We start from the raw sequence: 23,658 nt of genomic DNA, 5'->3' as shown, positions 1-23,658 counted from the left end.
AACTACTAATGGGGAATGGTTAAAAGCTCTCTTATTATATAAGTGTAAATAATATATTAAAAATATTCAATAAAATTTCAATATGTGTTTGTTTTATTTTATTTCTCCATGTGGAAGATTTTTAATCATCAATTTGTCACCAATAGTTTTCATTCCATAAAATACCAATAAATCAAATAGTTCGATGAAAAGAAACAACCTTCTCCAATACCCTCTGTACAACAAGTATCATTGATACTAACAACAACAATAAAAACGTAAACAAGACAAACAATATTCAATTAATAATTGTGTCAAATGTGGAATGCTGAGACTCATTTCTATTACGTAAGCTATACTTTATTGTTGTTGCTTGATTCTTTCAAAATTACTTATGTTATTGTTATGATAACAATTCAGTTCTGTTTTTCTTTTATATGATAAAAAACAACAACAGTAATAATAATAGCAACAACAAGAAAAGGCACAAACAATGACAATTTGTATAGCTGGCATGTGATGAACATTCTCTGTTGTCTCCGCCACCAAACATCTCGCTAAGTAATTTCTGTCATTATGACAGTGCATTCAATAAATGATGACAACAAAACATACACCTGATTAAATGCTAACGACTGTCATCTAAAACAATATACAACAAATAAAACCCTATACTGAAAACTTACAAAATACACATCATTCTCAGCTGTATGAAAAAAAGTAAAAATTTTCATCATCATCATTATTGCCCCCAACCCTAATATCAACAACAACTACATCCGTTTTGGGTATATGTAGGTATGTATATATCCCCTCTCTCTCCATATCAATAGAGATGAGTAGTGGTTTACTTGTGAAATAAAAGAAGAAGAAGAAAAAACTCATAGAATATGGACCAAGTAAGTTAGAGGGAGACTAGAGTAGCCCCTAAGTCACACTATCTTTTTAAATAAAATAATGCAACAACAAATACCATATCATACATACCATGTATGTATATAATTCCACATGAAACATGTCACATCTGTATGTACATATGTACGTACATTTATATATACGCATCAATAAAAATAAACAACAAATTACACCAAACAACCTTGTGACATTAAATGTATGTATAGAGAAATGTCTATGGAAGAAGATCAAGAAAAAACACTAAAAACAACAACAACACAAACCATAGAAAATTCCATAATAACATCTATGTACAATTTGTATGTAAAGAGAAAGAGATGCATTGCAACGTGTGTGATATATACACTTGTTTATGAAACCTCCAAGGCAAAAACCTAATGGCCTATCTTTTGCAATTTAGCCTAAGTAATAAATTTATTTGTATAAAAAAAAATGGTTGCACACTTGAATGAAATTTATATATTTTGAAAGCAGAATTTCGAAGGAAAAATACAAAATTCATGGTTGTGGGATATCAATTCGTTTACCATAAATATGGAGTTATTTTCCACAAATAGTCAAAAATTTTCAAATTATAAAAATATTTTTTTATAAAATTAAAAAAAATATATTTTTCATAAAGAAATGTTTGCACACATAGACAAAATGTAAATATTCTGCAAGCAGACATACATGGGAAAAATACAAAATGTATAACCTTCCAATATCAATTCGTTTCTCAGAAAATTTGAGCTATTTTGAAAAAGTAGTCGAAATTTTAGATAATTAAAATAATTTGTCATAAATTTAGTTAAAGAGATGTCTTCATATTCAGGAAAATTTGTATTTATCTGAATGTAGATTTTCTAAAGAAAAATACAAAATGTATAGTTTCCTCATAATAATTCGTTTCGGTGAAATTTGGAAGTATTTTCCAAAAATAGTAAAAATTTTCAAATTAAGTTAATAAAATTATTTTTCATAAAATTATTTTTCTTAAAGAAAAGTCTGCACACATGGACAAACTGTATATATTCCGAAAGCCCATCGTCTTGGGGGAAAATACAAAATTCGTAGTCTTTCAATATCAATTCGATCGTGAGAAATGTTTAGCTATTTTCCAAAAAAAAAAAAAAAAAAATTATATATATTTTCCAATATGCTAATAAAATGATTTTTTATAAAAATATTTTTCTTAATGAAAAGTCTGCACACATGAACTAAATGCATATATTCCGAAAGCCCATTGTCTTGGGAAAAATACAACATTTGTGGTTTTACAATATCAATTCGTTTGTGAGAAATTTTGATATATTTTCCAAAAGTAGCCATAATTTTAATAATAAAATTTAATAGTAATAACATATTTTTTTTCAGGATTTTTTCAAAGAAACTTATGCACACTTGGACAAAATGCTTCTTATCTGAAAATAGACTTTCAAGAGGAAAATAAAAAAATTATGATTGACCCATATCAATTCGTAATTTTCACAATTCTGGGACACTTTTTTGAAGAATATGCAAAATTTAAATATTTTTTTTTTCAAATTATAATAAAATTATGTTTCATAGATTTCATTGAAAATTGTGAACGAAGTTTGTATGTTTTAAAAGAAGAACTTTTAGTAAAAAATACAATATTTATGATTTCCCGATATCAACTAGTTTGATTTAACTATGGACCTAATTTGAAAAAAATGATTATAAATCTCAAATTACTGTTGTAAAATTATTTTAAATAGATTTTCATAAAAACTATGTTGCACACTTGAATGAAGTTTATATATTCTGAAAGTAGAGCTTTTAGGGATAAATTAAAAAATTTTGGCTATTCGATATCAATTCGTTTTGAAAAACTATACGCCTAATTTTGAAAAAAGTTAAAAAGTCCAAATTATGATAATAAATTATTTTGAATAATTTTTTTTAGATACAACTTTGTACACTTGAATGAAGTTTATATATTCTTAAAGTAAAGCTTTTAAGGCAAAATACAAAATTCATTTATGTCCGATATCAATTCGTTTGGAATAACTATATGCCAAGTTTTAACAAATAACCACAAATTTCAAATTATGGTAATAGAATTATTTTAAATAGATTTAAAAAAAAAAGGTTGCACACTTGAATGAAATTTACATATTCTAAAGCTGGAGCTTTAATAGAAAAATTCAAAATTCATTCTTGTCCCAAATCAATTCGTTTCGAAAATCCATCGGCCTAATTGAGAAAACAATTAAAATTCCCAAATTATGGTAATAAAAATATTTTTAATACATTTCTTATTAAAGCTTGGTGCACACTTGAATTAAGCTTATATATTCGGAAAGTAGAGCTTTTAGAGAAAAATACAAAATTCGATGTTGTCCAATATCAATTCGTTTTGAAAAACTCTAAGCTTAATTTTGAGAAAAAAAAAAATAATAATTCCAAATTATGGTCATAAAATTATTTTATTTTATTTTATTTTTTTTTTTTTTTTTTGTATGATGCTGCACACCCGAATGAAATTTATATATTCTGCAGGAAGAGCTTTTAAGGCAAAATACGAAATTAACCTTTGTTCGATATCAATTCGTTTGGATAAACTATGGGCCTAATTTGGAAAAGTAGTTAAAAATCTCAACGTATGGTAATAAAATTATTCTAAATACATTTTTATCTTTTTAAATGTTTTGCTCACTTGAAAGAAGTTTATATATTCTGAAAATAGAGCTTTTATTGAAAAACACAAAATTCATGTTTGTCCAATATCAAATCGTTTGGATAAACTATAGGCCCATAATAACAAAAACGTTAAAAATTTCAAACTACTCTAATAAACTTATTTTTAATAGATTTTTATAAAAAAGGGGTTGCACACTTGAATGCAGATTATATATTCTGAAAGTAGACCTTTCAAGGAAAAATCGAAATTCAAGGTTTGGCCCATTTCAATTCGTTTGAAAACACTATGGGGCTAATTTGGAAAAATAGTTAAACATTTGAAAATATGGTTATATGTTATTCTTATTGATATTTATAAACAAACCGTTGCACACTTGAATGAAGTTTATATATTCTGAAAGTAGAGCTTTCGTGAAAAAATACAAAACTCCTGGTTGTTCGATATCAATTCGTTTGGAGAAACTATGGGACCAATTGGAAAAATAGTTAAAAATCTCAAGTTGTGGTAATACAAATACTTTAAATATTTTTTTATAAAAATTAAGTGGCACACTTGAATGAATTTCATATATTCTGAAAGTAAAGCTTTCAGGGAAAAATACAAAATTCATTATTGTACGATATAAATTTCATAGAGAAATTATGGGACCAATTTGGAAAAATAGTTAAAAATCTGATATTCTAGTAACGAAAATATTTTTTATGATAATTTATAAAAAAAAGTTGCACACTTGAACGAAGCATGTATATTCTGAATGTAGAGCTTTTAGCGAAAAATACAAAATTTATAGCTGTTCGATATCAATTCGTTTGGAAAATCTAGGAACTACTTTGGAAAAATTGATAAATAATTTCAAATAAAAATAAGGAAATTATTTTTTAAAGATTTTTATAAAAACAGATTCCACACCTGAATAAAATCGAAAATAATATCAGGAGAGCTTTTAGTGGAAAATATAAAATTCATGGATTTTCGATATCAATTCATTTGGATAAATTTTTATTTCTTTAAACTCCTTAGTTAGTAGGGTGTTTATAGCGTTGCATGCAAAAATTGCCACAACAAGGCTAGACACAAACCTTATGACTTTAACTATAGTCACCATATCCAAGACATAAACCAACTGTTGGCAACATAGGTCCGTTCGATTACTGCGCAAGTACAAAGTACTTACAAGTTCACTCAGTTCTTTTTTATTGAACATGGTAATAAAATTATTTTAAAAAGATTTTTATAAAAAGCTATTTAAAATAGGGCTTGCAGCATACTTGAATGAAGTTCTCATATTCTGAAAATAGAGCTTTCAGAGAAAAATACAAAATTCATGGTTGCCCCATACCAAATCGTTCGGAGAAACTATGGCACCAATTTGGAAAAAATTTTAAAAATATGAAATTCAAGTAACGAAAATATTTTGTATGATAATTTATAAAAAAAATTTGCACACTTGAAAGAAGCTTGTATATTCTAAATGTAGAGCTTTTAGCGAAAAATACAAAATTCATAGCTGTTCGATAAAAATTCGTTTGGAAAAGCTAATCTGGAAAATTTGATAAATAGTTTCAAAATAAAATAAGGAAATTATTGTTTAAAGATTTTTATAAAAACAGATTCCACAACTGAATAAAATCGAAAATATTCTCAAAGTAGAGCTTTTAGTGGAAAATATAAAATTCATGGATTTTCGATATCAATTCGTTTGGATACATTTCTATTTTCTTTAACTCCTAAGTTAGTAGGGTGTTTATAGCGTCTCATGCAAAAGTTGCCACAAAAAGGCTAGACACAAACCTTGTGCCTTTAACTATATTCACCACATCCAAGACATAAACCAACTGTTGGCAAAATAGGTCTGCTGGATTACTGCGCAACTAAAAAGTACTTACAAGTTCACTCAGTTCGTTTTTATTGACCATGGTAATAAAATTATTTTAAAAAGATTTGTATACAAAGCCATTTAAAATAGGGCTTGTAGCATACTTGAATAAAGTTTTCATATTCTGAAAATAGAGCTTTCAGAGAAAAATACAAAATTCATGGTTGCCCAATACCAAATCGTTCGGAGAAACTATGGCACCAATTTGGAAAAAATTTTAAAAATATAAAATTCTAGTAACGAAAATATTTTTTTATGATAATTTATAAAAAAAAGTCGCACACTTGAACGAAACTTGTATATTCTGAATGTGGAGCCCTTAGTAAAAAATACAAAATTCATAGCTGTTCGATATCATCGTTTGGAAAAGCTGTGGAACTAATTTGGAAAATTTGATAAATAGTTTCAAATTAAAATAATGAAATTATTTCTTTAAGACTTTTATAAAAATAGATTTCACACCTGAATAAAATCGAAAATATTCTCAAAGTAGAGCTTTTAGTGGGAAATATAAAATTCATGGATTTTCGATTTCGATTCTTTAAACTCCTTAGTTAGTAGGGTGTTTATAGCGTTGCATGCAAAAATTGCCACAATAAGGCTAGACACAAACCTTATGCTTTTAACTATATTCACCATATCCAAGACATAAACCAACTGCTGGCAACAATAGGTCTGTTCGATTACTGCGCAAGTAAAAAGTACTTACAAGTTCACTCAGTTCTTTTTTATTGACCATTTTGTAAATTTTTTTTACAAATTTGTAACACATTTTTGGGTTATCGAACAGATCTAATAGTATGATAAAATAAATTATCAGACATGTTAAAACTATTTTAGGGGCATGGAAGGAAACTTAAGACGGGACGTCGAAAACAGTAAAAGGGAAATATATAGCGTAGACTGTTCAAAATACCCACCTACTTCGAGAAAATAATTCTTAGCGAAACAAGATAAATGAAGTTGCCGAAAGGCAAAACATTCAGCTTCATAAAAAGTTTACATAGAAAAAGGAAACTGCCTCTTAATGAGGCTAGACACATTTTAAAAAACCGCATATTCATCTATAAGATAGCAGGACATGATGGGCTACCAGCTGAACTATTAAAGAACAATGGCGACCAGAATGGGAAACGTATACCCAAAGATTTAATTTCCAGCATATTATACTCAGTTTGTAGGCAAAGTTGCCACCTACTCGTTTTTATTTTTATTCAATCCAATTAATTTTTTTTAAGCCCAGCACAAATCCCAAACTAAGGTCATTAAAACTAGGGCTCTTTGGTAATCTATTCAGGCCACTACCGATTTTACTGTAATACTCAAAAACAATACGAAAAAAATAAACAAAAAAGCCATACTTGCTGCAACTCATCATAATTTTTTCTCTATTTTCTTCGACATATTTCTATTCATAGACACGTTTTTTGAACACCCTTATAAGTATGTATGTACTAGTACTTCTATACGTGTACGTTCATGCACAAACATTGACTATTTTAAAGTGTCCTTCAAAAATATGCATCTAAAAATTTATAGCGGCTGAGCGTTTTTTCAGCTAGCTTTGCTTGCTTGTTTGTTGTGTTTTTTGTGAGGCTTTAATTAGAAAAATACTTGGTGAACTAAATTCGTTGTGGGTATGGATACGGATAGCGCAAAATTGAACAGCATAAAAAAACGACAAATCAACTTTACAAATAATGCCCATGTACATCGATGTCGTCGTCTTTTTTTTCCAAATGATAGTCCACTTATAGTGTCATTTTGGATACAACACAAGGGTATGAAGAGCAATACGTTTGTGTGTTTGCTTAAATGATGGGACAGACAAGTCAATTTTTCTTCCTCTCGTCTTCTAGAGTGTGGCTTTTTTCTCGAAATAATTTTATTTGGTTTGTTTGCTTTCCTAGTGACATTGCTTTCACACATTCTCTAGCGCTAACTTGGAAATAGGAACACCGCCATCACTTGCTTCGTTCGGTACTATCTATGTATTTAGAAAAAAGCCAACAACAACAAATTGACTCATGAAAACAAATAGCAAAACGAAAAACTACGTTCTGCGACATGAAAATAGAATTAAATGAAAAAGTATAACAAGAGCACTCGATTTGCAAACGGCAAATGCCAAGTGAAACTAGAAAAAACAAACAAACAAATTGAACACCAACACTAGCACAACCCTCAATAATATATTGGGAGGAAAAAAACAACAACAACAATAAATGTAATAAAAATAAAAGGGAATTGAGAATTGCCATAAATTAAAACAAATCATTCGGAGGAAGTGGCAAAGTGTTTTTGTTTTATATCAATATAACATGCAGAAATACGAGTACATATGCAGATTTTTAGCATATCTACAAAAAGGGGACTCTTATGAACATCATAATATGGGCAAATATATTATCAGCTAGAAGTTCAATATTCTAGAATTTCCTATATATTTCTAGAGTGAAAAATGTTAGTAGAACTTTGCATGTATTTTTGTTGTATAGCAAAGGCTTGCATTCCAATAACTGGACTAACTGTAAATTGTGTCCAGTGTATAGGATATTTATAGCGTTGCATGAAAAATTTGCCACAGATTGATGCCCTATTTACCGTATGTCGTTATTACATTCGCCGTATCCTAGACACGAACCTTATACTGCCAAGTACTGTATCATCAGACATATCATATGCCCACTATAGAGAACAAAAACTGCTGTTTATCGCTTACTAAATACATATTTCTGAGCAACGTTCCGTAATCTAAGTCAAACCCATTAATATGTCAATGAATAGATCAAAACGTTGAAACAATCATAAGAGTATCGTTGACCTAATTAAAATTATTGTTACAATATTAATTGCTGACTGAGATCTAAATGTTATTAAAATGTGAATGTTATTAGAAAGGACCAGATTGTATCCCAATACATGTACCTAATGTCTCCAACTATGGGCCTGTTTCACTATGTCGAAAGTAAATGAATGCCAACGAAAAACACCTAAACTTTGATTTTCATGGTAATATTGACTTTGTTTTTCTTCGAAACAACTACAAAATTTGAAAATCATACACGAGTTAAGTAGGTTTTCTTTCGTTTTCTTTTTCGTTCGACATAGTGAAACAGGCCGTATATTCATTGTACCCAAAGTATGAACTGAATGTTACCAACTAACAGAAAATGATATGTGCATACTTCATATGACAGATGCATATGGTCAACCAAATCATTGGGTCAAAAATCGTTAAAAATCTTTTATTATGGACCTGATGTTAGAAATCGTTGGCCTAACTTATAAAATATTCACGATAATTGGCCTGACGACCGATTAATAAATTAAAACCTTTAAAAAATTCTAGTTAATTAGCCTGACGATCGATTAAAAATTTTAAACCTTTAAAAAATCCGCGATAATTGGCCTGACGGTCGATTAAAAAATTTAAACTTAAAAAAACAGCACAATATTTGGCCTGAAGATCGATTAAAAAATTTAAACCTTTAAAAATCCACGATCGATGGATATAAATCTTTACTGACCTGACAATCTATGGATATAAATATTTAAAAAAACACGAACGGACGAGATCGATCGATGGATATAAATTTCTAAAAAAATCAAGATTTTTGACATGACGATCCATGGAAATAAAAAAAATATTCAAAATCCACACTTCAAGTTTGGATGAAAAAAATTTATAAAAAATTATTTTAAAATTCAGGCAATTTTGAATGAAAAAAATAAAAAAATTAAATTTTTTTACGAAAAAAATATTATAAAAAAGATTTAAAAATCCACGCTTCAATTTTAACGACAAAATATAAAAAAATATATTTTTCAATTAAAATTCAAGAAATTTTTGATGAAAAAAATAAAATTAAAAAATTCAATTTTTTTACGAAAAAAATATTGCAAAAAACATTTAAAAATCCACAATCTACTTTGGAAAAAAAATATTTAAAAATTCACGCTTCAATTTTGGAAGAAAAAAATTATAAACAAAAATATTTAAAAATACACGCATTTTGGACAAAAAAAATTATATAAAAAAATTGGATTTTTACAACAATTTTGGACAAAAAAAATATTTAGCAATTCTGACTTCTATTTCGGATGAAAAAAAATCTTAAAAATCCACGCTTTAATTTTGGATAATGTTTTTTTTTTAAATCCACATCTTAATTGTGGACGAGAAAAAAAATTCTTTGGAAATCCACGCTTTAATTTTGGCTGAAAAAAACTTCCAAGCTTTTATTTTGAACGCAAAAAAAAATGGAGAAAAAAATAAATCTTATATGAAAAACGTACAAAAATATATTTAAACATCCACGATACAATTTTGAAAGAAAAAATTATAAAAAACTTCAATGATATATAAAAAAAAATTAAAAAAAAATTTTTCAATTTGGACGAAAAAAAATTACAAAATATTTAAAAATCAACTCATCAATCTTGGACAAAAAAAAAAAACAAATAAACAAAATATTTTTCAATTTTAGACGAAAAAAATTTGTAAAAAATATTTAAAAATCCAAGCTATAAAAAAATATTTAAAAATCCGCGCTTCAATTATGGAAGAAAAAATTGTAAAAAAATATTTAAAAATCCGCGCTTCAATTATGGAAGAAAAAATTGTAAAAAAATATTTAAGAATCCACCGCTTCAATTTTGGAAGAAAAACATTATAAAAGCATATTTAATAATCCTCGCTTCAATTTTGGAATAAAAAAATTATAAAAAAATATTTAAAAATCCACGCTTCAATTTTGGAAGACAAAATATAAAAAAATATTTAAAAATCCACGCTTCAATTTTGGAAGAAAAAAATTATAAAAAAAATATTTAAAAATCCACGCTTCAATTTTGGAAGAAAAAATATAAAATATTTTTTAAAAATCCACGCTTAAATTTTGGAAGAAAAAATTGTAAAAAATATTTAAAAATCCGCGCTTCAATTTTGGAAGAAAAAAATTAAAAAAAATATTTAAAATCCACCCTTCATTTATGGAAGAAAAAATTGTAAAAAAATATTTAAAAATCCACGCTTCAATTTTGGAAGAAAAAAATTAAAAAAAAAAAATATTTTAAAATCCACGCTTCAATTTTGGAAGAAAAAAATTATAAAAAATATTTAAAAATTCTCGCTTCAATTTTGGAAGAAAAAATTATAAAAAAATATTTTAAAATCCACGCTTCGATTTTGGAATAAAAAAATTATAAAATAATATTTAAAAATCCACACTTCAATTTTGGAAAAAAAAAATTAAAAAAAAAAAATATTTAAAAATCCAAGCTTCAATTTTATATGAAAAAAGTAAAAAAAAAAATTTGGAAGAAAAAAATTATAAACAAAAATATTTAAAAATACACGCATTTTGGACAAAAAAAAAAATTATAAAAAATTTGGATTTTTACAAAAATTTTGGACAAAAAAAATATTTAGCAATCCTGACTTCTATTTCGGATGAAAAAAAATCTTAAAAATCCACGCTTTAATTTTGGATAATGTTTTTTTTTTTTTAAATCCACATCTTAATTGTGGACGAGAAAAAAAAAAATCTTTGAAAATCCACGCTTTAATTTTGGCTGAAAAAAACTTCCAAGCTTTTATTTTGAACGCAAAAAAAATTGGAGAAAAAAATAAATCTTATATGAAAAACGTACAAAAATATATTTAAACATCCACGATACAATTTTGAAAGAAAAAATTATAAAAAACTTCAATGATATATAAAAAAAAATTTTAAAAAAATTTTTCAATTTTGGACGAAAAAAAATTACAAAATATTTAAAAATCAACTCTTCAACAACAAAAAAAAAAAAACAAATAAACAAAATATTTTTCAATTTTGGACGAAAAAAATTTGTAAAAAATATTTAAAAATCCAAGCTATAAAAAAATATTTAAAAATCCGCGCTTCAATTATGGAAGAAAAAATTGTAAAAAAATATTTAAGAATCCACCGCTTCAATTTTGGAAGAAAAACATTATAAAAGCATATTTAATAATCCTCGCTTCAATTTTGGAATAAAAAAATTATAAAAAAATATTTAAAAATCCACGCTTCAATTTTGGAAGACAAAATATAAAAAAATATTTAAAAATCCACGCTTCAAATTTGGAAGAAAAAAATTATAAAAAAAAATATTTAAAAATCCACGCTTCAATTTTGGAAGAAAAAAAAATAAAATATTTTTTAAAAATCCACGCTTAAATTTTGGAAGAAAAAATTGTTAAAAATATTTAAAAATCCGCGCTTCAATTTTGGAAGAAAAAAATTAAAAAAAATATTTAAAATCCACCCTTCATTTATGGAAGAAAAAAATATATGAAAAATATTTAAAAAACCACGCTTCAATTTTGGAAGAAAAAAATTATAAAAAATATTTAGAAATCGCTTCAATTTTGGAAGAAAAAATATAAAAAAAAATATTTAAAAATCCACGCTTCAATTTTGGAAGAAAAAAATATATAAAAAATATTTAAAAATCCACGCTTCAATTTTTGAAGAATAAATATAAAAAACATTTTAAAAAATTTTTAATTTTATATGAAAAAAATATAAAAAAATATTTAAAAATCCACGCTTCAATTTTAGAAGAAAAAAATTATAAAAAATATTTAAAAAACTATAAAAAAATATTTTAAAATCCACTCTTTAATTTTGGAAGAAAAAAACAATTATAAAAAATATTTAAAAATCCAAGCTTCAATTTTGGAAGAAAAATATATAAAAAAATATTTTAAAAATCCAAGCTTCAATTTTATATGAAAAAAGTATAAAAAAATATTTAAAAATCTTCAATTTTATATGAAAAAAGTATAAAAAATTTTAAAAAAATTCACAATTCAATTTTGGACGAAAAAATTATAATAAAATTATTTGAAAATCCAAAAGTATAAAAAAATAAAAATCCTCGCTTCAGTTTTGGACGAAAAAAATTATAAAAAATATCTAAAAATCCAAGCTTCAATTTTATACGAAAAAAGTATTAAACATTTTAAAAATCCACGCTTAAATTTTGGACGAAAAAAAAAATAAAAAAAATATTTTGTCAATTTTGGATGGAAAAAATGTTAAAAATATTTAAAAATCCAAGGTTTAAAAAAAAAGAAGAAAAAATATTTAAAAATAAACGCATTCCATTTTGGACAAAACAAAATTATAAAAAAATATTTATTAATTCAGGCTTCAATTTCGGACGAAAAAAACCAAGCTTTAATATTGGATAAACAAATTTAAATCCACATTTTAATCTTGGACGAGAAAAAATTCTTTGAAAATCCACGCTATAATTTTGGCTGAAAAAAATTCCACGCATTAATTTTGAATGCAAAAAGTATTCTTTAAAAATCCAAGTTTTAATGTTATAATATTTAATTTAATTGTGAAAAAAAACATTCTTTAAAAAACCACGCTGCATTTTGAATGCAAAAAAATCTTTAAAAATCCGCGCTTTAATTTGAACGAATAAAAATTCTTTAAAAACTATGCATAAATTTTGTACGAATAAAAATTCTTTAAAAAAGCAAAAAAAAAAACTTTAAAAATCAATGCTTTCATTTCAGATGAAAAAAATCTTTAAAAATCCTCTCTTTAATTTTTGATGAAAAAAAGAAATCTTTAAAAATTAAAGTCTTAATTTTGGGTGATTTTTTTAAATTTAAATTTTACGTTTCAATCCCTGATTTGCCACAAAAAGTCTTTAAAAATCATCGCTTCTATCCATTAATTTCCATGAAATTTTTTAAAATCCATGAAAAATGTGAGTGTGTGTTTGTGTTACATTACTAAATTACCTTTCCTATATCATTATTAGGAGCCCTCATATAAACCTATTATAAAATAACAGCTGATGCTAGGCAATGTGATAAATATCTCTGCACATTTCTTCTTCCTCCAAAATGTTTAGAATCATTCAACACAAGGTCTTCTGGGCGTATCTTATAACAAAAAATGTATATAACAATATCAACCCCAATCATCTTTGATATAAAGAAATTGTTCTTATTCATTGTTACGGCAATAACAATAGAAAACCCATCCCCCTTCCCCTTTAAAACAAAAAGAAAGAAAAAACATATTCAAATGTTCTTTCTTTTAAACAAACTTCAATATAAGTTGCAAAAACTTTTAAGTAGTTCTGACTGAATCAAGACCCTTTTTTCTTAATATGGCTAGGCAATTTTCCATTTCGTTAAGAAACTTTAAAGAACGGTTAAAATAGAATAGGAAGAATGAAGAAAAAAGGAAAACTTGGTAAAGCCAAAGTTAATGCCTTCAAAATTGATGGGCCTTGTTATGCTTGGTTAAGATCCGCAAATATATAAAGCCCATAGAAGAGAGCAAAACAATTATTTGTAAAATAAAGATTAACATGCAAAAAGTTTGAGAGATTTCAATTGAGATGTGCAATAAAATAAAGGCTGGAAAATTGGAAAAACCAAGAGTAAGAAGTAAAAAGTCTTCAGCTAGTGAAAGTAAAATATAAATAATGGCCCATGAAAGTTTTCTTTATGAAAAACTTATTTAAAAAAATGTTTGAAAATAATGTCTAAAATAAAAACAAAAAAACATCTGTCAAAATGATTTGTTAGCCATTAGCCAATGATTATGATGTGTTTTTCAGATTATATGTATTTTTAATGGTGTGAATAAATTGTGCATATAGTTCAAAGTGATGTCTGCCTAATCCAGTCATTTCACGGGTGGTGCCACAAAATTTCTGGTAGTGGGTGTAGATTTGTGTCGAGAGATTTCACAAAACTTAAACTATAAATAACAATATTTTTTGTTGGTATAATCTCAATTGATATGGAATTTGAGGGAGAAAAGGGGGTGGGGGGAAGTGTGTTGTACTGTAAACAACAATTCAATAAAGATGGCCATATCTAATGCAGTCAGCAAATATGAGATTTATTTGTTTGTTTTTCAGGTAAAATTTGTATGTATATGGAAATTTGAAAGATAAAGATATGCACATTGAGATAGACAAAGGCTTGGAAGAGTATCGTCACCTGAAATGCCCAAAGACGTAACCCTCAAAAGGTTACGTTGAGGGTTACGTTTTTGGGCATTTTAGGTGGCGGTATGTAAAATAATTTAAAAAAATAATTTCACTTTGAAAAACTAATATTCTCTTTATAAATATTTTGAATTTTTTATCCATGACTAAATTATGAAAAATTAAATTTAATTTATAAATAATTAGCCCACTATCCTATAGCTTCTATCGCAAAATAATTTTCTATAACTTTAATATAATAAATATTTTAAATATTAAAAAAACTATCATTGATCAATTGTGACATAGCTTGGGTCTCAATATTACCCCTTTTTTTAAATTAGTGCCTGACTACTTTCAGGTTTTTTTTTATTTTGCCGCCGTTTGATAAATATCGAACTCTTACTATCTGACTGGCTGCCCGTCACGACTCATGCATGCCTCAGTGGCATTTTGAATGATTGCAAATTATTACTGTCGTCATAAACAAAAAAAAATATTTTTTTTGTCATAAATTTCGACGACAATGAATTATTTTTTCTGGACTAGTTTAACTTTCCCTCGTTCTCTTTCATTTAACTAAATACCCACCCAATGCGTATGTATGCATGGCTGAGTGTATTAGTTTTTGTGTTTAGCCTAGTTTTTTGTAAGGCAAAAAAACAAGCTAAGGAAAATCCTTACACCTTTCAATGGCCACTATTGTAAAAAAAAAAAACAGAAAAATAGCTAGGAAAGGGAAGTAGTTTCTCTCTTTTTCTTAAAGTGGGCCAAAGCGTTAACAAAACAACCGCTAGAAGAAAACTTTGCTTATAACGCACACAACATTATGTTGTTTTGCTCGGAAAAAATTATAGCAATAGAAATACACACACACAAGCATACGTTATTTTGCACTTGTATTCCTTAGCATAGTAATATGTTGCCGTAAGATTTTTGCAAAGCATGCTTATGTATGTGTTAGGGTTAAATATCGCAGTACATAAAACGAAACGAGGTATTTGGGTTAACATAGTCTTTTGTAGTACAAAAAAATGAAGGTAAGTTGTTCTAAGGGTTTTTTTCATTGTGACCTATGAGATTTCTGTTTTTGTTGTTGTCGTTTTTTTGCGAAAAAAATGATTTACTATGCTGGTGTTTTTTTCTGTTCTTTCGTTTGCGTATTTAACATAATCTCTGTTAGCCCCATTATTTTCAAGGCAACTTGAGGTGGGTGTGTTGTATTTACCCTCTTTTTAGAATAGGCGATATGGAGGTGGATTTCAAAATACTGATAATAATGAATAGCATTTTTATTATGAAAATTGAAAGGATGCATTTCTAGGCTAAAAATACGTATTGTATTCGATATCTGAGAATTTATGTAAATATATTTATGGCATTCTTTGGAAGGGTTGATTGAAAATCAACCTTGATCACTTGAAATATTAATAATATGAAAATATTGCTATATTTACTTAATTTTGAGTGGAATATTAAATGACAAATAGCTTTTTTTAATTTTCTTTTTATTACAACAATATGGTTATACGATCCTAAGCACTATATGATATTACGTAAGCATTAAATTGCGTATAATGTATGATGTTACTAATACGACTACTTTAGTATGCAATGGTCCATCGGGCATATAAAAAATATGTTAATAATAAAAATACAGTCGAACGTCTCATGCAACGTAGCAGTTGGGAACCGACAAATTACTACACTATAGAGAAATTATTTTGTGTGAAAATGTCCATTTTTGCTTTCGTCACCTAGGTGCAATGGCATGCACACCCGCCTTGCACGCTGAAGGTCGTGGATTCGATTCTCCGGCTAGTCAACATCAACGTTTTCAACGGTGGCAAAATACCCCTCAGTAATGTTGGCGACATTTCCTGAGTATTTCAGCCATGTAAAACGTCTCTACAAAGTGGTGTCAATAAACAGTAGGTCCCATATCATTGAGCTAATATGAATCGGGGTGTACTCATTGATATGAGAGAAATCTCCGATTTGGGATGTTTGTGGAACAATTCCATAAAGAAGTATTCGTTACAGGGAAGTTCGTTATATGAAGGTTCGACTGTAGTTTAATATTTGTACCTATTTTGCTTACGAATACCACTGCTAGTTTAAAAGGATCAGTTGATTACCGACACAAAAAACTATGCTCTATGAAGTCATTAAATTGCACTTGAGCAAAAACTGTTGAACCAGAAGGATTGAATCCGTATAGTCCATTACCATCAACTTGACCTCCGTTTAAAATATGGCGGGTAAAGATTGAAGCATATCGGTTTTTCTTTACTTGAGTTATATATGCAATAGTCAGCCAGACCGACAGACATGACTAATTCGATTGCAAATTGTATTAAAAAGGTCTGAAGGCATTATTTCGAAGGGGCATATTTTAATTTGTGAAGGTATGACTAAGAAAAATATTTTTTAATATCAGATAAATTTTTTTTCCTTGAATGTTTATGTTTTTTTATTTAAAAAAATATTAATTTTTTTTAAAGAAATTTTCCAGGGTGCGTATTCGTGATGACATCACTCATGCAACAAAAATGAAATAATCTTAAATAGATCCAGCTGCTTGCATATTTTCTGATTTTCGTAAGTTGAAATTTCCGGCATATATTGCGAATGAGTAATGAAGTAAATGTTTCGATCCGATTTTCAAATTTTTTTGTAGAAACCGATTTTTTGTAAAGTTTTTTCATCGATCGGACCATAACTGTGGCATTTAGAGAATTTTGGTGAATATGAGCCCTTGGCCCCATACAAATTACTATGGAAACAAAGATCGCTAGGTTGGCACGGGTTAAGGTTTTTGGATCAAGTGGAAAAAAATTGGGTGGTAGCAGTTGCAAATATTAAAATTTTGATTTGATGATTTTTTGGTTCATTGTATCTTTAGTGGAAAAAGGGAGCTACTTTGTATTTAGTTGCTTGTCTGTTTCTGATATCTAAATTTTTAACCCAAGGCCAATTTCAATCGGAAAAAACAGTGGAAAATATAAAACAATTTTGAAGACTTATTGCGTATGAACGATGAAATTAAATAAATGAATAAATTACATCAAACAGGAGGCTGTTTTAGATTACAATTTTCAACTTCAGATAAATATTTCATAACTTTGAATTTATGCCTTATAGTTAGTTTACATTTACGAAATCCACTCGATTTCAACTGTCAATTCCATTGATTAAACGTCAAACGAAATCCAATGGATTTCAGATGAGTTTTCATTTGACGTATACGCAAAGGAACTGACAGTTGAAATCGAGTGGATTTCGTAAATGTAAACCAAGCCTTACTTTGGTTTAAAAAAGTCCCGATAAATTAATAGCAGTTTCCATCCAATCAGGAACATTAGGCATTAGACCTATATGTACTATGAGTACTTTAGATAAGCACAGTGGCTCTATTATTTTTTTATAAGGGTTAAACTCCTTTGAAACCATTCAAAAATGTACATTATCAGAATAATGGTTTAAGGTCCGATTATGTTTGGATAAAATCTGTTTTCCACAATTTGGAGTCATTTCATTCCTGTCCGCCCATCTATCTGTCGGCCTGGCCTGGCTGGTGCTTACTGTAATTTTTGAACGGATCAACCGTTTTGGTCCCAATTTTGCACCTCGTTATATTTTGTCCAAACTTATACCAAGTGCGAAGATGGGCCATATCGGTAGTCTCCCTTTGTGAATCTCTTACACAAAATTCCCAAATTTCCAAAATTATGGGCACTATAACCTTTGAAGGGAGTAACCGATTTGGTGTAAACTTTGCACCTCGTAACATTTTGTTCCGGCATAGATTTTTTTTCGAATATGGACCCCACTTATTCGGGTATCTCCTCCACAATTTCAATTGTTTTTGCAAAAATGAAAATTAAATGCAAGCCTTGGATCGTTATGAACAATTTTACAGCTTTATTTATTGTTGTTTTATTAGGACGAAGGTCATTACTTATGAAAGTTTTTAATTAATTGAATTAATCGAGCTAACATGACCTAAAGAGTTTTGTATTGAAAAAGTGAATTCTAGCGAAGTCCCACACATCCTACCAATATGTTACGATCGTTTCGCTGGTGGCTTAATTCAGCTCATCAGGCATATCGGATGTGAATGACTCGTTGTTCTCGAGAGCCTTTTAATACGGACAATTTTTTTTTTGTTTGGGGCAAATTCATACTTCCTGAGATAGTGGCCCAAAAGCTCTGAAACCTGCTGCGCACAGTAGTTTAGAATAGTTTTTTTCCTGGTCAGAACTCATAACTTTTGAATGGACATATAACACTTTAAGCTTTCCCACAAAACCCACCAAATTCGGTCTACCGGTTGCGGAGAATTGAAGGTCAAAGTTAAAAAATTGAGTTGTTTATATTTTGCATCAAAATATGAGTGTTTTTGAGTTTTTCATATGTTTCAACTACTTAAAAAAGCAATAAAAATACAAAAAAATTGGAAAATTTAAAAAAAAATCAAAATTTAAAAAAATATCAAAATTTGTTTGAAGAAAAAAAATTTTTTTTTGAAAAAACAAAATTATTCTATTTTTTTCAAAAAAAATTTTTTTTTTTTTCAAAACTCTTATAAAAACTCATATATTAAAAAATTTCAATTTGTGTCAAAAGCTATAACTTATATGGGAAACGGTATGGAAAAACACACATTTTTACCCATGTAATTTCAAAAAATTTAAAAAAGTGTTAAACGGACGGAACGGGACCGGTATAAAGGTGCATATGGGCGGAAAGAGAACACTCTCGTGCATCATTCTGTGAAAACGAAACTTTGCTCCAAGCTGTTCCCTAAAAGTTCTAGTCCACTTAACTTGGAATTTCACTAAAATTTAGTACATGAGGAAAAATAAAATAGCACAATTCGTGTAAACGCTACGGTAATTTATTAAAATGACTCTTAAAAGCAACAATCCTACCTAACAAAAAATATTGAACTCAATATCTGTTATAGTTTCTGAAAGGTAGCAGGTTTTTTCTCCAGATATGTGCAAAAATTACGTATTTCCCAATATTGGGAAACATTTTTCGTCATTAGGAGCACGACACGCCCCCACCTTCCAATATTTTGATCTTATTTTTTGCTTTCCTTAGTTTCAATATGTTTACTATCGAATCCCATATAGAAATTAACAATCGATGACAAAAAAATTTGGGATTTTGGCTAGGAAAATCGATTTCTGAAGCATTGTGCTGCGGCACGAACTAAAATTACTGATAAGCAATATAATTTACGAATTGAGTATTGGATTTGACCGAAAGTTTGCACGTCATGAAATTAAATCAAAAAGTACATCAACGCACATCAAACAAAAAAGGTCTACGTCGGACAACTGCCTCCTTCAACTAAGTTCAACATTTTCGCTCAAGTCTTGTTTAAGTGCTGTTCGAGGATTGCTTTGAATGTCAAGTCCATGCCTCCTGACATAATGACCCAAAAGCTCTAAAAAATTGGCAACTAAAATGACTGATGTACACGATAAGAAAAAACTAGCATTCGAAGTTGAACTATATCGGTTAAGTCCTTCCAGTAACATCCTGATCATTGGCGTTTAAGGAATTTTCGAGGATCGTTTTGAAATTTTCATCGAAGGTGGTCCCTGCAATTCTTATTACAACGATATATTCTTTTCGTGGGAAAGCCATAACTTGACATATTGACCCAAAAACTCTAAAAAGGCATGGGGACCAACTAAAATCGTGTTAACGATAACTATCGAAAGGAATGACTCCCAATATTCGACACAGTTCCTGGTATGTCGTTACTACTTCTTCGGGTACCTCATCCGCAAAATTTCAACACATTTCGGATCGTGTTGAAATGGCTGGTAATTATTGTTGGGTGCCACCGTGGTGCAAGGTATGCACACCCGCCTTGCACACATAAGGTCGTGGGTTCGATTCCCCGGCCAGTCAACATCAAAAAATTTTCAACGGTGGCAAAATAACCCTCAATAATGTTGGCGACATTTCCTGATTATTTCAGACTTGTAAAACTTCCCTACAAGTGGTGTCTTAGACACGCAGTTCGGACTCCGCGATAAACATTAGGTCCCATATCATTGAGCTAATATGAATCGGGGTGCAATCATTGATATGAGAGAAGTCTTCCTTGTCCCTTCTGGGATCCCTAGAATCTTCAAATGTTCTAGAAAGTTGTTTATTGAAATCTTAGGTACAATTTTGAAGTTGGCGTTATCCTTAATATTTGGGCGGTGGGGTATCTTTGGACCAGAATTGGAGAAAAAAGTGTAAAAATTTAATATTTTCAAAAGTTTTTTTTTTGCTATTTTCACCTTTAAGAACCGTTCACAGACATTTCGCATGTTCCAGACAGTTGTTCATTGATGTCGTTGCTACATTATTGTAATTGGTTTCTATCTTGAATATTGAACAGTTTAGTATCTGTGGATCAGAACCAGAGAAAACAGGGTAAAAATCCCATTTGCTTTGTTATTTTGACCTTTACAGAGATCGTATGTTCTAGAAAGATGTTTATTGGGATCTGAGGTACATTTTTGTAGTTGGTTGTTTGCTTCAAATTTGATCGGTTTGATAGCTGCAGAACAAAACCCGAGAAAAAGATTTTAAAGAAATTTGACCTTGGCGATTTTGACCTAGCAGATGAAGTTTGATGGATTATATGTGTTCACAATTTTTGTTCCTTAAGACAAGATCTACAACTTTGCTTCTGAGACAAATTCAAAACTCCTAACGGTTTGGAAGATATAGTCTGGAAAAATGACCCCTTTTTACATCAAAGCCTCAAACCTTAGGAGCCAAAAACGACGGAAAATATTTCAAAAGCTTAATTTAGGGACTTGTTTGTTCGATTTCATTTTCACAAGTAAATAATAACAAAGATTTCGTTTTAAAAAGAAAATTAGGGTCATGATGCGTATGATTAATGCCCAAGATATGTTCGAAGTTAGTGCTAATACGTCAGAGAATAAATTTTTAAAATAGCCATGAAATATTAATTTAAATTTTGAGATAAAAAAAACTTCCCGCATTTTAGACTTTAATATTCAATGATGCGTATGATTGGGACAAATGAAATATTGAAATGTTGTTAATCATACGACATGTGGTCTATTTTGAAATTCGTATAGAAGACACCTCAAAGAGAACAAGAAATCTTCTGAACTCAAACAATCTTACAATTAGGATCATGATGCGTATGAGTAATGTCAAAGATATATTTGACAAGTAAACAAGTAAAAAAGCCTGTGTGGATTGAAATACTTTTTTCCCAAAAAAACCTACATATGTATTTAAGGGGGTTTCCAAAATTTTAGGCGTATGAACCGACAAAATTATGGATAGGATTAAAGCTCAAAAATTTGCGGGGATATCGATAGATAGGGCTTTTTTATCGCACTAGCCTACGAAAAGCATAATATCGCTGTAAACAGGGACACTAGGAAACCCTTCGGTAAAAATGTCCAAAGGATCCTCGAACAGACCCTTAACGACACAAAAATGTTGAACATTTGCTTGGACATTTGGATTGGACAGATAGAGCCCAAATTTGATCATAAACTAAGTTTCGACAATATTTAGAGATCCAAAGTTTGGACCAAATCGGTTGCTACGTTTATGAGAAATCGCGCGTACCATTGTAGCGAATATTTTCGAACTTTTGTGGGGAGGTACCGGAAGGAGTGGAATATTACAATACACGGTGCTTACACCTCATAGGTGCTTACATAAGCAGGCGATACAGTCAGTGCATTGTCTCAATTTGAACTTCTATATCTCAAAAACGGTAAAACCTACCAAAATATCATAAAGAACAATCTGGTGGAGAATTTTCACAGCTACAACATTTTCTTTAGGCCCATTTACATAGGACTCGAAGTTTCCAAGCGAAATCGTGAAAACCTAAAGAACTCCTAAAAATGTGAACTTAAATCTCGATTTTTTTGTTTCTTGATATTTCCGGCGATTTTTTTGTTTCTTGATATTTCTCATCTATATGCATCGTAGTTTCAGAATCTGCAAAAACTTCCCAGGTGTAAGCACCTTCCATTTAAATTTGGTTAAAGCACACCGTGAATATCCAAAGTGTTGGCGAACGCATTTTTCGGTTCGAGCTCTAGAGCCACAACATATGGTGCCATAGGGGTTTTTTAAACCTATCGGGCTGTTTTCTCAAGAAGTATGAACTTGCCCCTGAATAAACCTTTACTGGTGTAATTGCGGCAGCAAAAATCAAAGTGATTATAGAGCAGGTCTTAAAGTGAATTTATCAAAAATTTTGTGTGGTAGGTACCTGAAGGAGTGGACAGGTGAGTGAAGGAGTCCATATTCAAACCTGATCTATATCTGCTAGATATAGTAGGATGTGTAGAGTATGGACCAAATCGGTCACTCCCATCAACTTTTATCGTGAGCACAATTTTTCCGAAAATTGTTGATCTTTTGTGGGTGGAGGTTCCTGAAGGAGTTGACCGATATGATTTATGTTCTAACTTAAACTAAGTTTGCACAAAATATTACAAAGACCACATTGTGGATCGAATCGGCAGATCCGTTCGAGAGTTATCTTGCGCTCCAACCACTACACACGGTGTCATAAGACTTTTTTGTATCTTTCAGGTTATTTTCTCAGGAAGTATGGACTTGCCCCTGATGGAACTTGTACTGTCGTATAGAGGACAGTGAATAGAAGTTGCTACAATAAAAATCAAAGCGATTCGAGAGCAGGTCCTAAAATGAACATTTCCGAAATTGTGTGTGGGAGGTACCCGAAGGAGTGGATCTAAGTCTAGTAGAAATTTCACGATGTGCGAAGTAGGGACCAAATCGGTTACTTTTTTCAAGAGTTATCGTGTGCACAAATTTTCCGAACATTTCCGAAGTTTTGTGGGGGAGGTACCGGAAGGAGTGGACCTACATATATAACCCATTTCCGAACTTAAACTGAGTTTGGACAAAATATTACGAAAGTTAAATTTTGGACCGAATCGGTTGATCCGTTCGAGAGTTATCGTGCGCTCCAGCCAGCCAGACAGTCAGATGGACATGGCTAAGTGAACTCCAAATTGTCTGAAACACATTTCGTCCAAACATACTTGGGGTCTAAAACCATTATTTCGATGAGGCACATTTTGCCCGTATGAAAGGGTATATACCCTCGTTAGTATAAATGATGAGGGTATAAAAATCCTTAATGAGAAAAATGAAATCTTCCAAACACAAACACCCCCCCCCCCCCCTTAGGATC

General features: G+C 29.4%; 1 protein-coding gene across 50 annotated transcripts in view; it reads right to left on the bottom strand.

The window, feature by feature from the left end:
• The window catches only part of ps (RNA-binding protein Nova-1-like protein passilla), a 309,810-nt gene that overhangs the window by 26,443 nt on the left and 259,709 nt on the right, over positions 1 to 23,658 (bottom strand). The window lies entirely within an intron of this gene.

Source organism: Musca autumnalis, unplaced genomic scaffold (assembly GCF_047663935.1).
Source record: "Musca autumnalis isolate F117 unplaced genomic scaffold, ASM4766393v1 scaffold_1, whole genome shotgun sequence".
Lineage (NCBI taxonomy): Eukaryota > Metazoa > Arthropoda > Insecta > Diptera > Muscidae > Musca > Musca autumnalis.
This window is presented reverse-complemented; position numbering and strand designations above follow the sequence as displayed.